Genomic DNA, 10,241 nt, shown 5'->3' with positions numbered 1-10,241 from the left:
TTATGTCCAGGAAAAGCACGTGCAGCACGATTGCTATGAGTTGTGGGATGATCTAGTAGCTTTATTCATAGAACAACATTTTTATATAAAAGAATAACTGAGAGACCATGGACTCTCAGAACAAGTTATCTGGAAGCTATGTTCTTAAAAGAAATCAGGTGAACCTGTCATTTTAAGGGAAACAACTGACAATATTTGTGGCTAATTGATGAGATTCAGGCTTTTGAGAAAATTATAATTTTGGAAAATTTGTTTTAGCCATCATGAGTTTAATAGTTTCCTGAGAGAGGCCATTTGTTTTAAAGTAAGAGCACAAAAAATTAATTGATGAGGTTTCAGATTTCATGTTTTAACTAACCATTAGAAACCGTTATTTAAGGAAAGTTGAATGTTGGTGTAGTATCAAAGAAAAATGATCATGATCTGGAAAGTTTGTCAAAATATTCCTTTCTTTTCCAAATACATATCTGATTGAAACTTGATTTTCTTCATGTACTTCAATCAAGGCAGCATAGTAAAACAGATTGAAAGAAGCAGCAGATATGAGAATCCAGGTATTTTCTATTGAATCAGACATTAAAGACCTTTGTAAGGATATAAAAAATCATTGTCACTCTTAGCACTAATTTTTTGGAAAATATAATATTTTGAGATATTAAACATACATGTATTTTGACAGACTGTGTATTTTACCATTTTTAATTAATATTTTCAGATAAGTTGTAGATGTACAGAAATGTACTACATAAAATATATAAAACAAAAGGTTCCAATATACCAACCACCCTATTATTAACACCTTCTGTTAGAGAGGTACATTTGTTATAATTACCGGATGAACGTTTTTAGAGATGTATTATTAACTCTAGTCCATTGTTTACAATAGGGTTCATTGTGTTATTGAAGTTGGGTAGGGCCTGTCCCCTGCGCTCAGGGGACCACGGGAAGTCTGTGGCCTGGGGCCCATCTGCGTGGCTCAAGGTAAGGCAGGGAAAGGCGAGAAGGGGCAGGCCCGGTGTGCACGGTTCCAGGGCACGGGCCAGAGGCAGGGCCCGCCCGACGCCGACAGGTCTAGCGGGCCTGGGTTCTTGGGCCCAGGCGCAGTGGGCGCGGGCCCCCGCGGGCCCCAGCCAGGTGTGGGTTGGTGCGGGACTGCGAGCTCCAAGGAAGGGCTGGGTGGCCGCAGCCTGCGTGGCTGCCTGCGTGGCTGCGCCGCCAGGGAAGGGCGCGCGCGGTTTGGGGTTGGTGCCGGGGGCCGGGGGCCTGCATACCTGGCCCTGAGGGCTGCGGGGAGCCGGGCTCGGGGCGGGCAAAAGGAGCGCGAGCGAGAGGGAGGGGACGGAGCGTGGCAAAAGCCAGAGCACCCGGTATTCCCAGGCGGTCTCCCATGCAAGCACTAAGCAGGCACGACCCTGCTTAGCTTCCAAGATCAGACGAGATGGGGCGCGTTCAGGATGCTATGGCCGTCGACGCTGGCTGCGGCCGGCGGCAGCCTCAACAGCCCGCTGCGCGCGGCCACGCTGCCAGCCGCCAGCCTCCCGCTCCCGCCCGGCCCCCGGAGGCTGAGGGCGGCCGCCTCCGGGACCGGCCTTTCAGCCCGCCGCCACCGCCCGCCGCTCTGGCCTCGAGCGCCCCCTGCCCCGCACGCCACTGGCTCCCGAGACCCCCGCCGCTCGCCTGCCCACACATCACCGCCCCCTGCTCCGCCCTCGGGCCCACAGCGCGGCCCCCGCGCCACCGACGGCTCAGTCGGTGGACGGCGCCCTGCGGACCCCCGACCGCCACGCGCACCCCTGGTGCCAGGCCGGCCGGCCCCCGACTCTCCCGCAGCGACCGCCTCAGGCGCGAGCGCCGGCGCCCCCTGCCGGCCGGCCCTGCCTCACCACCCCGCGCCCGGGCCAAGCACCTGCCACCACGCCCAGCCGGCGCCCGTGAGCCGGTACCGCCCCGGCCCAGGAGGCGGGGCCAGCCCCAGTCCCGGCCTGCCGCCCACGCGCCCGCACGCCTCCGGCCGACCCGTCCCCACACACACACACGCCCCCACCCCGCACTCCTTACCCCCGAAGCTCGGGCCCTGGGTCCTCGGCCGTCGCAGCGGGTCCTCGCATCCAGACCTCGCGCTCCCGGCCGCGCGCAGGGCTCGGCCCTCGGCCGCCGGGGCCACTCCCAGGAGCCACGCCCACGCGGAGGGCGGGGGTCGCCCCGCACGCCGCCCGGCCTTCACGCCACACAGCCGCGCCCTGCGCGGGAGCGGCCGCTCTCCCTTGGAGCGGCGGCCGCGAGCCGGCGTCGGATGCGGACGGCCGCGCTGGCTGCAAACGCCGACCGCGGGGCCAGGTGGAGAGCGGCAGGTGGCCGGATCGGGGCCAGGCTGTCCGCAGGCCTGCGCAGCTGGGGCCAGAGCAGAGGCCCTTGCACCTGGCACCGGGGGCTGCCCAGCCGCAGCGGGAGGCCCCGAGGCGCACGCAGCGGAAGCGCCCCCGGGCCGCGGCGGTGGGCGTGGCCTCGGTGCCCGCGCACCTGCGCCTGGGCCCTGCCGGGCTGCCGTGGGCACGGGTCTCTCCTCGCAGAGGCCCTGGGCCGCAGAGCTGGAGCCCCGGCCCCCTGCCCTGCCACCCCGAGCCCCTCCAGGCGTCCCGGCCTCAGCCGGCCTAGGCCTCGCTGTCGCCAGCGCCTGCTGACGGCAGAGCTCGCCCAGCTCCTGCAGATGCGCCTGGCGGGAGGCGAGGGCGACAAGGCCGCCCGCTCGGCCAGACCTTCCAGAAGGCGCCTGGGCGCTTGCCGCCGGCGGGAGGGACCCTTGCAACCCGCGCCGCGCGCCCCGTGGGGGAGATCCCCTCGGGAGGCCGCTTCCTTCAGGTCTCCCGCTAGCGAGACCCGGCCTCCGCACACCTGCCCGCCGCCAGTGACACCCTGCACCGCTGGGCCTCGGTCTCCCAGCCGCGAGCCCAACTGGACGCGGAGCCGGGCTGCCAGGACCAGCGCCTCTGCTCGCCGTGCCCTCGTGTGCCCTCGTGCCCCGAGCACAGATCCTGTCCGACGGGCCCTGCCGTCCCCCCCGGGGGAAGGAGGCCCCGGGCTGCAGCTGTGGCCAGAGAGGCAGGGGCCAGAGGCCTCGCGGGCAGCGCACCGTCGGGTGTCCACCGGGCAGGGCAGGGAGCTCTGGTCCGAGCGGGCCCGCGTGGCGCGTGCTGGTGCTTGGGCTGGACCCGGCGGGGAAGGCACGGGCCCGAGACCCGGGCTCAGCCAGGGGAGACCCCCATTTCCATTAGTATGTACACTTTAAACGTTTTATGTAATTCTGTAATAAAATTCATTAACATCCACCTCCTTCCTAGTGACACAATTCAAATGCCAAAGAACTGAAGCAAGATTAAGTTTCAACAGGTAGGTCCCTTATAGGATTATGAGCTCAGAATTCTGGCTAGCTACATGGACTGAAAAGTTAACTAAAAACAGGGATGGATGCAAACCATCTTTTCTTTGTTTTCCCCATTCTTTGATTTGCCAAACTGCCTCAGTTCAGTGAATATTCTGTGATGCAATACAAGTCTTAATATTGATTTCTGTATATGTATGACACATAGAGTCAAATAATGTTCTATTATATTTGAAGCACATTCATTAGCTTCAAGCAGCTTGCAGCCAGCCTCATGGTGGAAATGCTTGATGAGTTGCTATAGAAACACAAATCAAAATAAGGTATAAAAGAAAGTTTCTTAGAAGAGATGACATAATTTGAGTTTTGTAGAAGATAAGTTAAGGATATAAAGGAAAGTTCATTCCCATCAGAGGCCTAACAGGATAGGAGTATATACCTTGACTGGAGTTTTTCAGAGGAAAAATGTGGCGACAGGCATGGGAGGTAGTTTAAGGGGAATTACATATTATGCTAATGTGGTTGAATATTACTTTGAATAGTATGGGGAGATTGAAGAAATTTAAGCCAGAATGAATATATCACCTATGGAGGTTAAAATAATTCCTTTAGGAGAAATATGGAATATATATTGCAGGTGAGAAAAATGTCAGGATAGCAGGAGAAAAACCATTTAGTAATAGTCAGGGGGAAAGGGTTGGATTTTATAGGAGGCAAGAGATAGACTCAAGCTATTCCTTGTCAGTCTCATAGGAATTTCTTCATGAAATGCTCTCCATTCCCTGACATTTCTCTCCCAGGATGTCTCTTCACTCTATTTGATATCTAGGGTTAAATGATGTGGGCTGCCTCACAGGACAATCAGAATTTGTGTGTACTGTCATTACTCTGCATAGTCCTTATAGAAAGGTTTTGCTGTTACATTCATTCACATTCTATGTACTGACTTCTAGGCAAGGCTCAATGTATTAAGAATTATGGTATAAAAACCAAAGTTATAGTCATGATAGGGCATGATGCTTGCCCTTGTGGTTCTCAAAATAAAAGAGAGAGAAGGCATGTGGAAAACGTGTGTTAAGAGTATGGACTACATTTAAGGACAAAATTCACAACAGTAGGTGATCTCTTCCCCGGGGAGTGAATAGGAATCCACCTGAGATGTTCGGTTTGAACAAAGTTAAAAAGTGAACATGATAACCACGGAAGAGAAAGACTTCTTCTATAAACAGAGGTAGAGTAATATACAGGGGAAAGAAGTATAGCACAATGGATTGTTTGGGCACTGGGTTTGTGTTAGGAGTACCGAGTTTTAATGTACATTTCTCCTCTGGAATGTCACTTCATGTTATAGAAGAATTGATGCTTCAATCTCAGCCTTGTTCATTAGCATATAATGTGTCATCAAATGCCTATACATCTGTCCTTACATCCAACAAAACATCATTTCAGTGTCCGGAATGAGAAGAAAGTACTATCGATAGTCGCACGTCTACCTACCTGACGGCTCTGCTCCGGCAGCAAGTGAAACACTGGCCTGCTGAAAATATCAATCTGCACATTTATGCACTTCCAGAACAAACCTACCTCAGTTTGGGAGATCACAGCCCTTCAAGGTTATCCAGAAGACCCTGTGTTTCTCTAACCCCAGCTTCAGAGGGTGAGGGGCAGGATTGGAGGGCAGGAAAAAAGGTGATTATTGTCATTCCCTTGCCTAAGGACATCTAAGTACAAAGGATGAAGAAATCGGGCTTGCTCTATGTTGTTTATATAGCATTTAAAAGCTGTTCATAAAAAATCCATTGAGGAACCAATTAGTTTCCAGCTCATTTCATGTTTAAATACTTTGCCAACAATTTACCCCATATTTCATTTAAGCTGAAGTTGAATATCAAAAAGAAAATCACTTCGGGCATGGGTTTGATGCTAATTAACATCATTATGTTTCTTTCCTCGTTCTTTTAGCTAAAGGGTTCAGAGGTGCTAGGTGCATACAAAGTCAGTCAGACACCGTAATACCATTTGTTTTTTGAACAACAATTTACTCTAGCTTTAAAAAGAACATATTGTGAATGGGCTTTGCCAGTACTGCTTTCGGATGTGATTAGGTTTACATGGGTTATGGCAAGATGGATAATGGAAGAGTATATTTGGATTAAAAAACAACTCGAATGTATCATCATTTCTCCACATCCATGTTTCTAACTAAATATTCCCTTTACCATAATAACGAATTGACAATGCATTTCAATTTAAAAGCAGCTTTGGAGTTGATACAGTTATAGTGGTGAAAACATAGATAACAGCAGGCTAAAAGCTTTGTGGAAATTGAAATGCTGGCAACCCCATTTAAATAATTTTGGTTCTACCCTGATTTGTCTTCCTTATATTAGAATAAGACTTATTCACCTTAACTGTTGCCGATTTGGAAAGCTTAGCTGTTCTCTCTTGTGTTTTTTTTCCTTCCTTTTTTTTTTTTATTAAACAGTTATTATGTGCCAGACACTGGATGAAATGCTTGCTTTCATTTTTATTTTATTTTTAGTTTTTTAAAGATTTATTTTATTTATTTCTCTCCCCTTCCTCCCCCTCCCCAGTTGTCTGTTCTCTGTGTCTATTTGCTGCGTCTTCTTTGTCAGCTTCTGTTGTTGTCAGCGGCAAGGGAATCTGTGTTTCTTTTTGTTGTCATCTTTGTTGATGTCAGCTCTCCATGTGTGCAGCGCCATTCTTGGGCAGGCTGCACTTTCTTTCATGCTGGGCGGCTCTCCTTATGGGGTGCACTCCTTGCTCGTGGGGCTCCCCTACACGGGGACACCCATGCGTGGCACGGCACTCCCTGCGTGCATCAGCACTGCATGTGGGCAGCTCCACATGGGTCAAGGAGGCCCAGGGTTTGAACCGCGGACCTCCCATGTGGTAGGCAGACACCCTATCCATTGGACCAAGTCCGCTTCCCTAGCTGCTCTCTTTTGACGCCAAAAAAAATGCTTAGGGAAACCCCCAGGACTTAGTAAATATTAATTTAACAAAAACAAAGAAAAGTAATATTTTTTCTGAACCAAAGAACCAAGTTATGCTTTATCATTGTTATTTTCGAGAATGTTTCAAACCCAGTAAGTGTGCTATAGAAGAAGATTATGAAAAATACTACTGTACAAATACATATAGAAATAAGATTACTGTAAGAACAAATTCTATTTTTATGACATTTAATAATCTAAGTATAAAACGAAGGGAAAAAACCTATTTCAAGTGTGTATTTAAATACCAACTGAATGTGAGGAAAATCAGGTGTTAAACATCCTTTAAATGCAATGATGTCTTTTATTTTAATTTGAGCTCATGTTGAACAAGTGTTTTAATATCTGATGCCTAGTAGACTCCATCAAGTAGTTAATTATGGTCATCTGGCCCTGACAACACAGGCACTCCAGCTATATACTCATTAGTTATATGGAAAATACAAACAGTAACCAGTGAACCAAGTCAACTCAAAACTGGAGGACAGCAGTTTTAACCAGAGCCATAAAGATGATTTAGTGAAACCTCCACATATGTAGGATGATAATCTATGTATTTTGGCTTTTAGATCATGTTTCCTTTCACACTGTATCATAATACTAGCCAAATTTGTCTCTTGTTGAGATCCCTGATTTACTATTTTGCCCACATACTCTCTCGGTTTCTCTAAATATTACTTTATTCTCTCCTCCTATCAAAGTCTACTCTCAGGAACAGAGTACCTTCATTTATATAAAGAGTCTATTCTAGTTTTTCTCCTGAATCTTTTTTTTTAAGAGAAAATATTCAAATTAAAGAAGAGTTCTGTTTCCAGGTAAGTTAGAGAAACTATTTGAGGATTCTGGGGGAATAAAAACAGATTCTGGATTGAGGGAAAATACAGAATTCAGCTATAGAATTCAAGAGGAGTTCTGTTTCCAGGTAATTTAGAGAAACTATTTGAGGATTCTGGGGGGGAAAAAAAGCAGATTGTAGATTGAGGACAAATACAGAATTTAACTATAGACTATGACTACCAGGGTAGGAATTGGACAATGACTATGACTACCAGGGTAGTGATTTTAAGGGAATACAGTATTAGAGGTTTTTGTGATGATGGAACTTTTCCTGGATGCTGATTGTGATGATAGTTACATAAATCTAAAATTCATAGAGGGGAAGTACCAACAAAATCAATTTTACATATGCTGACTTAATATTTTAAGTGTAGTAAAAACATGGGAAAATACAAATGAGGGAACTGAAGTCCCAAGTAATGAAAGAGCACTTCATCCTTAAATTAATTCAGTTTTTAGGTCAACCATATCCAGGCAATAATAAAAATTGTTAGAGGTATAAGAATTGTTCAAAGAAGACTACAGCCATATAAAAGTGGCCCACATTTTTTTTGAATTGGGTATACATGGTACCGATAATTAGAGACTGGTAAACTTGATATTGTTGCAGTGTAATCTTAGGAGAAAAAAGTAAAATAACAGTAAATTGTGATTGATTACAAAAGGAAACTATCAGTGGTATTCTTTTATCTAGTTAGAACTATATTTCATATCAGAATAGTCTCAATTTCTTTTTTGATTTCTGGGCTGATAGGTCTGGGAACAACCATAGACAATGTCTATTGACTTAGCCTTCATAATAGATGTAAAGCTCACAGAAACCCACAGCATTCTACCATGGACAGAGATTCCTAGAGCATGAGGTCCAGGTCTCAGCACCACATTTTAAACAGAATAAATAAAGACATGGGTACACTTAGAGTGATGGATTTGGAGAATTAGCAAAATCAAAATAAACCCGATAACAATTACCAATTAATAAGACTGTGGTAGGAGTAAACTCATTACCTGCTGTCAGGTACGCAATATTGTTGATGTGTTCATAGAACTTTATAGCTCACAACACTCTCAAGACTTTGAGAACTGTTAATAACTTGCTCTAGGTTATAAAGTAAGTTTCCAAGTTAAACTAAACTGTTTTTTCCCATGACCATTCTACTAAATCTCGCTTAAAATAGGGATGATTAAGTAAATGGGTGTATTTAAACTATGGGAGGTGGTATTTACGGAGAGATGAGGGCGTAAGAAAGCAGTCTTCAGATATTTGCAGCACCTGAAGAGAACATGGAGATGGATTTAGTTCTTCAAATCCTGATTCACTGAGAGGATGATTACCAAGTGACTTCACTATGTTAGCATTGGAAGCAGTAGGAATGAAATGAGAAATAATGTAGCAGCCTAATTCCAAGGGGGCAAAAAGAGGATAAAAACACAAGTTTTCTGAAATAGATCTACTAATATCGGGATTTACTTTTCCAAAAACTAAGATTACACAAAAACAGATTTATCTACCTTTAAAAATTACTGGATTACCTACTGCTAGAAATGTAGATTTAAAAGGAAAGAATAAAAGCTACTTCCTTCCTTTTGAAGATGAATGTAACTTTTTCATGGTTGTATAGTTTTTTAAGATGATACTAGTTGTGAAAGAGAGTGAGCACACCTAGCAGACCTAGAATTAGAATGCTAATCTTCATGTTTATTTATTTCAAAAATACTCCTAAGAGACCTATTCTCTGCTAATAATACATCGAAAGCCATGGACTGGATTAAATAAAATGAAGTGTCCCTGTAAATTACCTACGATTGCCCATGACAAAATAAAAGTTTGTAGTGTAGTTATCATTGTTTATAGTTTTAGAAAATGATAAGCCAAAAAATGCAAGAAAAAGTAATAAAACCACCACCAGTAGATCCTCAGGTACCCTGTATTCAAATTTTTAGTAGCCTTATGTGAATAAATGTGAGAATATGAATCCAAATAATTAAAAATAATATCTGTATCATTGGAATTCAAAAAAGTTGTTTAGATCATACATTTGTAAAGAATTCGTAAACAAAGTAGCCAGTGGACCAAATAGAGTCAACACGTCTGTTCCCTAACATAGACCTATTTTTGGAGAAGTCCGTTGAAAAGACCGTGTCACATTCCACTCTCACCCCAGGTCAGGACCCCATGGTGTCCTGAGCACTGTCATCAGCCAACAGTTCACTACGGTTATACCAGCTGCTACTGAAAGGAACTGCCTGTGGCCACCACAAGCCTCTTCACCTACCACCACAGTGAATCCCAAAGCTTCAGGAGGGGGACACGTGAGCAGACCCTGGAAACGCCAGTCATTTATTCAAACTAGAAGTGCGCATCCATTTTTTTCACCTGATCAGATATTAGGGGATCTTTACTTGCCACTTCCATTCGCTGGAAACCTCCTGAGAATTTTAGTATCAGTGTGAACTCCTCCCTGAAAGCACATTTAAATTCAGCTCTTAATCTTAGCTCACAAAACCACATCCCTAATGGGTCATTTTGGCAGAGAGGTGACCCTGCATCCTACTTCCCAAAACATACTTCAGAAGGCAGGAGGTTTCTAGATCTTGAATTCGTTGCCATCCCTCCTTCCTGGTTCCTTGAGATAAACTGCCCTGGCTCCTGGAGCCCTGGCTCATTGCCAGCACTGACACAACCCGACATCTGTGCCCCAGGCGGGTGCAGTGCCAGGAGCAGGAGCAGGAGCAGGAGCTGAGCCGGGACAAACCGCTGTGCCCGTTGTCACAGAACTGATGGTCTAAGAGGGAAGGCAGTAAGCAAATAAACGTGCACGTAAATAACTGCAGATTGAAATACGTATGCCAAAGGAAAGGAGTGGCTTGTCCAATGGGAGAATCTAAGAAAAAAAAACTAAAAAGCTGATAGCTCTATGTTTTCAGCAGTTAACTAGGTGAGGTGTTCATCTGGTTAGGGAGGTAGGGTTGGTTCTGACCCAGCAGAAAACCTGAGCAGAGGATTC

At 46.1% G+C, this 10,241-nt stretch overlaps 1 pseudogene; it reads right to left on the bottom strand.

Annotated features, from left to right (window-relative positions):
• Positions 1–1,352: 1,352 nt before the first annotated feature.
• LOC131275729 (5S ribosomal RNA) lies at positions 1,353–1,471 on the bottom strand (annotated as a pseudogene).
• Between the last annotated feature and the right edge of the window lie 8,770 nt (positions 1,472–10,241).

This window comes from Dasypus novemcinctus, chromosome 23 (assembly GCF_030445035.2).
Source record: "Dasypus novemcinctus isolate mDasNov1 chromosome 23, mDasNov1.1.hap2, whole genome shotgun sequence".
Taxonomy (NCBI): Eukaryota; Metazoa; Chordata; class Mammalia; order Cingulata; family Dasypodidae; genus Dasypus; species Dasypus novemcinctus.
Note: the sequence above shows the minus strand (reverse complement) of the source record. Positions and strands in the feature narration are given on the sequence as shown.